The sequence below is a fragment of the Bos indicus x Bos taurus genome, chromosome 6 (genome assembly GCF_003369695.1).
Source record: "Bos indicus x Bos taurus breed Angus x Brahman F1 hybrid chromosome 6, Bos_hybrid_MaternalHap_v2.0, whole genome shotgun sequence".
Classification (NCBI taxonomy): domain Eukaryota; kingdom Metazoa; phylum Chordata; class Mammalia; order Artiodactyla; family Bovidae; genus Bos; species Bos indicus x Bos taurus.
The window spans coordinates 58,069,746-58,075,908 of record NC_040081.1 but is presented as its reverse complement, the minus strand read 5'-3'; the positions used below and the strand labels follow the sequence as shown (position 1 = coordinate 58,075,908).

At 43.0% G+C, this 6,163-nt stretch overlaps 1 non-coding gene across 1 annotated transcript; it reads left to right on the top strand.

Moving 5' to 3' along the window:
• The first annotated feature begins 1,647 nt into the window (after nt 1-1,647).
• On the top strand, nt 1,648-1,721 carry TRNAI-AAU. The gene has a single exon. It is a non-coding gene; the product is annotated as a tRNA-Ile (tRNA).
• Nucleotides 1,722-6,163: the final 4,442 nt, after the last annotated feature.

The following is a 6,163-nucleotide window of genomic DNA, read 5'->3' as shown; positions in this document are numbered from 1 at the left end:
ATGTTCCTTACTTGTTTTTCTTATGCTTTTTTCCAATTTGACATTTTAATTGAATAGCCAAAGTTCAGTGTATGTGGACTCTTAAGTTTTAATTTTTCAATTTTACTTTTACATCTTCTGTGTTTATGTAGTTTAGCTTAACTTCAGCATCTGACACTGAGCTGCTTATAGAACAGCACAGAATCCAATGAAAAGCTGTCATTTTTGTCTGAACACTATGCTGTCCTGCAAACTCATATCTGAGGCCTGAACATTCTAATTCTTGATAATTTAGTATCAAGAAGGACAAGCACACCCATAAACTCAAAGATCTAGAAAATATTTGAAGATGTAATCAGTTCAAATATTCTTTTTTTCCTTTGTAGTTGGCTGCATCTTAGCTCAGAGTAGAGATTCCGGCTACAGCTTTTTGCCAGGATTGCAGCCTGCTGGCCTAAAAGCCAGTATGTATAGTATCTTTAGCATTTACAGCTCAAAATTGCCTCTTTGAAAGAGGAAGACAAGTGGTTCCTGATTACATCATAGCTAAGTATGCCTGTGTGTGCGTCTGTGTGCATGTGCGTGTCTGAGAGAGGAGGAGGGGGGCTGGCAGGGGATGGAGGAGAGGGAGAGAGTGGGATGGTGTAAAGGGTTTCTGTTACCTTTGGCACTAGGTTCATTGCACATGTAAAGTTCTTGTAGACTCCAGTAGTTCTTCCTAGTAGTTGTACTATGTTAATTAATTAATTGTTTAATGTCTGGCTCTCTTTCTAGAAGTCAAGAGATATCAGAGCAGGAACCACGTCTCCACCCACCACACTCTCTTTTTGCTTAGTTTCCAACACAGTGCTTTTTGCATATGTAGTGAGGATTTATGAATATTAGTTAAGTAAATGCATGCGTGGGTCTTAGAAAACTTGATTTGTTTATTTTCTACCATGTGTAACAGTTTCTGTGGTTGCTTTAGCTCCCCCTCCTCCTCTTTCTTCCAGTTGCATCTTAAAGCCATGTTTAGAATGGGGTGGAGCAGGGACAACCATTGCCTCAGACTGAAGGAGATGCCTGCTGACACTCCATCCATTTGTGAGCTTCCTAAGGTGGGACTTGGGCTTCAACCCTGTTAGGATCAGTGTTTGTGCTTCCCTTCCTGGCTCCAGATAGTGTGATAAAAGCCAAGCATCTGTTTTACCATCTGCAGTAATACAAAGGTGTAGCCTGCATTGGAGAAGGAAATGGCAACCCACTCCAGTGTTCTTGCCTGGAGAATCCCAGGGATGGGGGAGCCTGGTGGGCTGCTGTCTATGGGGTTGCACAGAGTCAGACACGACTGACGCAACTTACAAGCAGCAGCAGCAGCCTTTTTAGGACAACAGATTTGGATGCCAGTGTGACTATGGGAACTCCAGCTCTCTCATAGACAAAGTATACAATCATCTTGAATTTGTGCAACATGCTAGGCTTTGCCTCAAGAAGGCTTGGTGAAGGTGGCATTTCTGTCTGTGTTGTTCATTGCCCCATCTTCATCCCTAAGGACAGGGCTTGAATGCCCACTCTGTGGGCACTCAGTAAATGTTTGTTGAATGAATGATGAATGATGAAATATCCTCATAGCTGAAGAATGTCATCTTGTGTTTGATGTGCCATTTTGGCAATAGTTCCAGTTAAGCTGGCTGGTTAGCTCAGTTGGTTAGAGTGTGGTACTAATAATGGCAAGGTCGTGGGTTCGATCCCTGTATGGGCCATCAAGTCTACTTTAGGGCTTCCCAGGTGGCGCTAGTACTAAAGAACCTGCCTGCCAATGCAGGAGATGTAAGAGACATGGATTTGATCCCTGGGTCGGGAGGAGGGCATGGCAATCCACTTCAGTATTCTTGCCTGGAGAATCCCATGAACAGAGGAGCGTGGCAGTCTCCAGTCCATAGGGTCGCACAGAGTAGGACATGATTGAAGTGACTTAGCACACCAGTTAAGAACTTGAAATGTGTGCTCTTTATGAAAAGGCAACCGTTTACTCACCGTTGCCCCCCCCGCCCCCACCCATTACTGTTTCCACGCTCCCATACTCTGCTGCATGAGCCTTCCAAACAAGATGCCAATTCTCCATTTTCCTTTATAGAACAGGCCAAACCATTCATGTTGGCAATCATGTGCTAGTGAGTATGTTGTTACAAAATTTCCAAGTCTTCTGATCAACCCACAGGCTTTACTAATATAATAAATTCATTTTTTAAATGCATTTTCAAATCAATGTTTTCCATAAGAATACTGATTTTTGTTGTGTGGATTCAGAGAACAAATGGTGATAATATATGCTAAAATTAAAATTGGTCTGCCTCCTTTTGTAAACCAGAATCTTATCACTTCCCAGCTTACTTTGTCTCTCAGGAAGCTCAGAGGTAGGAGTTATGCCCACTCGTGCTTACCCTCAACTTTGTGAAACAGGGACTTCATCTCTGTTTTCCTTCATTACTTTGTTTCTTGAATATGAAAAATATATATGGTATTATGCTTTGTTGAAAGTAGCCTCAAATTCTTTTTGGTAGATGGGAAATTATAATTAATGAAAAGAAAAATATTTGACTGTTCACAGGTGCTTTTCAAAGCCTGCCTTCCATGATGCTATCAATGCCTCCATCTAACTCACTGGGTATGGACTCTCTTCCTGAACCCGATTTCTCCAGTGTAGAGGCACTGGGAAATAGAGGTGTTTTATGTTAGAACGTTAGCATTCAGCAGAGAGAACCCTGGGTTTGAAGTCAGCAGAGCTGAGTTCTTATTACAACTCCATGAACTGCTGGAGTGACCTTGGACAAGTCATTTAACCTGTTTCTCTTCTATACATTGAGTATAAAGTCACACACTGTACCAACTACCTTGGGTTCTCCTGATGTTGAGGTAAGACATGTTCACATGTTTTGTTAACAGTTACAGTTGTCTACACGTCTGTGTCCCCACAAGTCTATAACATTCTTTAAGATCAGGGACTGCATCTTGTTCATCTTTGTGTCATCAGGGCTTGGCTTGTTGACCTGAAGATGCGGAGGGCATTGAATGTGGGTGACACTAACTTACTCATTGTTTTCTTTCAGCAAAGTTCCTCTGGTGTCTGTTCGTCAATAAACCTTCATTGGTCAGCTGATCTTAACTGAATACTTTCTGCATGCTTTTTACTACCCCTCAGATATTTAACTCTGGAAGAAGTACAGAGGATAAACACAGAAAAATGAAAATGCACACATGTGCACACATACATACACCACCCCATTATAGATTCCTAAATGTCAGAGGTCACAAAATAGTGGCTTAAGGGCTAAATCTGCCTTTAAATGTGCTTTCTTTGGCTCAAACATGAATTTTTAAAATGTAAACCAATAACTTAAAATCCAGACATGTGGATTTTGCTTCTTCGTGAAGTTGTAAACAGCTGGTCACACCAGGCCAGCTGCAGTGTTTGCAGGGACAACTCGCAAGGCAATGCTGGCCATTACAGGCATTTCCTTGATGGGCCAGCTCAGATACAGCCCTGTCAGTCCCCATTGTCTCTTGAACACCAAGGTAGATAGGAGCTACCATTTTTGATCACATTTATTATGCTTGCACTTGGGTGGCAGCATTTACTGAGTACCAGGAGAAGGCAATGGCACCCCACTCCAGTACTCTTGCTTGGAAAATCCCATGGACGGAGGAGCCTGTTAGGCTGCAATCCATGGGGTCGCTAAGAGTCGGACACGACTGAGCGACTTCACTTTGACTTTTCACTTTCATGCATTGGAAAAGGAAATGGCAACCCACTCCAGTGTTCTTGCCTGGAGAATCCCAGGGACGGGGGAGCCTGGTGGGCTGCCGTCTATGGGGTCGCACAGAGTCAGACACGACTGAAGTGACTTAGCATAGCATAGCATAGGCACTATTCTACGCTCTTTGCTTACCTATTCATCTTGACTGTTGTTGTTCAGTTGCACAGTTGTGTCCGACTCTTTGAGACCGCATGGACTGTTGGCCTGCCAGGCTCCTCTGTCCATGGAATTCTCCAGGCAAGAATAGTGGACTGCGTTGCCATTTCCTTCTCCAGAGGATCTTCCCGACCCAGGGATCGAACCCACATCTCCTGCATTGCAGACAGTCTCCTGTGTTACAGGTGGATTCTTTCTGACTGAGCCACTTTATATACCCAAGAATGACAGGTAGGGAAATTGAGGTGCAGTTAGTCTGTGGTGGATCAGGATTCAACCCCAGGCATTGGGCTCCCAGGTTCTGGCTCTTCATTGCTCAGCTAGCTATATAATATCTTGGTGGGGAGGGAAGGATATAAAAAAAAAAATCATACCTAAGAAGTGATTTTGTAGTTTTAAAGGTATAAAGAGTCATGAGTCCAGGCAGGTTAAATGTACCGTGCAGAGCCCTGGCTGGAGATCTGAGCACAGTCTTGGTTAACGCCCAGTGCAAGAGGGTGCAGACAGGAGACAGGCAGGAGGTGATGTGTGGCGGCAGGGGACTGGGAGCTTGGGTCTGACTCCCCAGGGAAGGGGATGGCCCTAGGCCTCTTAGGGTGGCCTGAGCTAAGGTCAAAGTCCTGTGACCCACGTGGTGTGGGATGAGTCGGCATTCTTATAGGAGTTCTGCTGAACTTCATTCATTGCTTTCACAATAGAAGAAAGTCGATTTTGAAACCCAGGTGTCCCTATAATACTGGCCTGACTGTTTACTTCTGCTTCGGTCCCTGAGTATATGAGCAAATACTTCAGGCACTACAACGAGCAGAAACTTGAGACAAAGCTTATCTTGTAATGCTAGGTTTTGCATCATATCCAGGGTGTGGTGGTACTTTAGAAGGCAGGTTCAATAATTACGTGTTTACGGATTGAGCAAACTCTGCATGTGCCTGGGAGGGCTCAGGATTTATACTTTTGGAGCCTAGGGAACTTATTTAGCTGGTCGGCAGGCTTAGTACCTGGATATAACAAATGGTCACAATATATTCAACACATTTATGTGTATGTATATGTATTTACATTGAATATTTATGTAACACCTGGTATTGAATCATATTTATTTACAAAATAGCCTAGGGAAGCTTGGAGATAAGTGAATCAATTAAAGCTAATTAGGCAAGCCCTGATCATTGACCCACCTCATGTGTCCTCTCTTGTTACATATGATCTATTAAATAGCACATTTTGTGTTTTTGATGTAGCCTAATGATATAATAAAGGGACAAAAAATGAATGTTAAAAGCATTAGGGTCACCAAAACTGCCTTCTTTAGAAAATAAGGATGGCTATTAAACAGTTACACTCTTTGTTCTCTTGCCCTATTATTATGTCTCTCTTTAGGAGAGAGATTGAAAGCATGTTTATTGCTCTGTTCTTAACCAGGCTTGTCAACTACTGCCATACAGTAAGTGTTTAAAGCATCTGTAATAATGAATTGCAGCCCACACCCCTGCCTCATCTCTGTTTCCCTGCTTTATTGCCCTTTGATAATTTCTTCCATTTCTATTTTTGCATTTTCAAGGACAACACAAGGCAGAATAGTTATATGATTCAGGACTTTTAAACACACTTGAAATATGGCAATCACTTGTTATTCTTGATAACAAACCTAAAGGCAAGCTTTCAAGCACTGACTTGTCTTCTCCCTCCTCATTCCAGCTACTCAGACTTACAGAGAAGGACTTTGAAATTATCTGCTTAATTGGGTTGCATGTCACTGCTGTTGGTAAAAGTGGCTTTGGGATACAGGTGTTGGTTTTGGGGGGAGGGCTTTGCTGTGGTTTTACATGTCTTGTCTTCATTGCTTTGCTATCTTTGAGGACCAGGCAACATCCTTGGCTTGTTCTATTCCCTTCGAGGTTGATGCCATTTGAGTCTGGGCTTTCTTTGCTCTGGCTGTTCAGGTGTTCTGGACTTGATATTCTGCTCCTTTTGGAATGGACATCAGAGGTCCACATACAGGCTTTTGGTGCACTTAGAGTTATGCTAGGAGGAGCATGAAATGACTTCCCAAAGGATGTGGTTCCCACCCCCTTAAGAACTAAAAAAGGGAAGGTCATGGTTGGACCAGTAACCCATCCTACTTGGCTGTCAGTTTCCTTATCTGTAAAGTGTTAGAGTCAGACAAGATCATCTCTAACATCCTTTTCTGCTCAAATATTCTGAGCCAAAGCAGGCTGAGAACACATCTA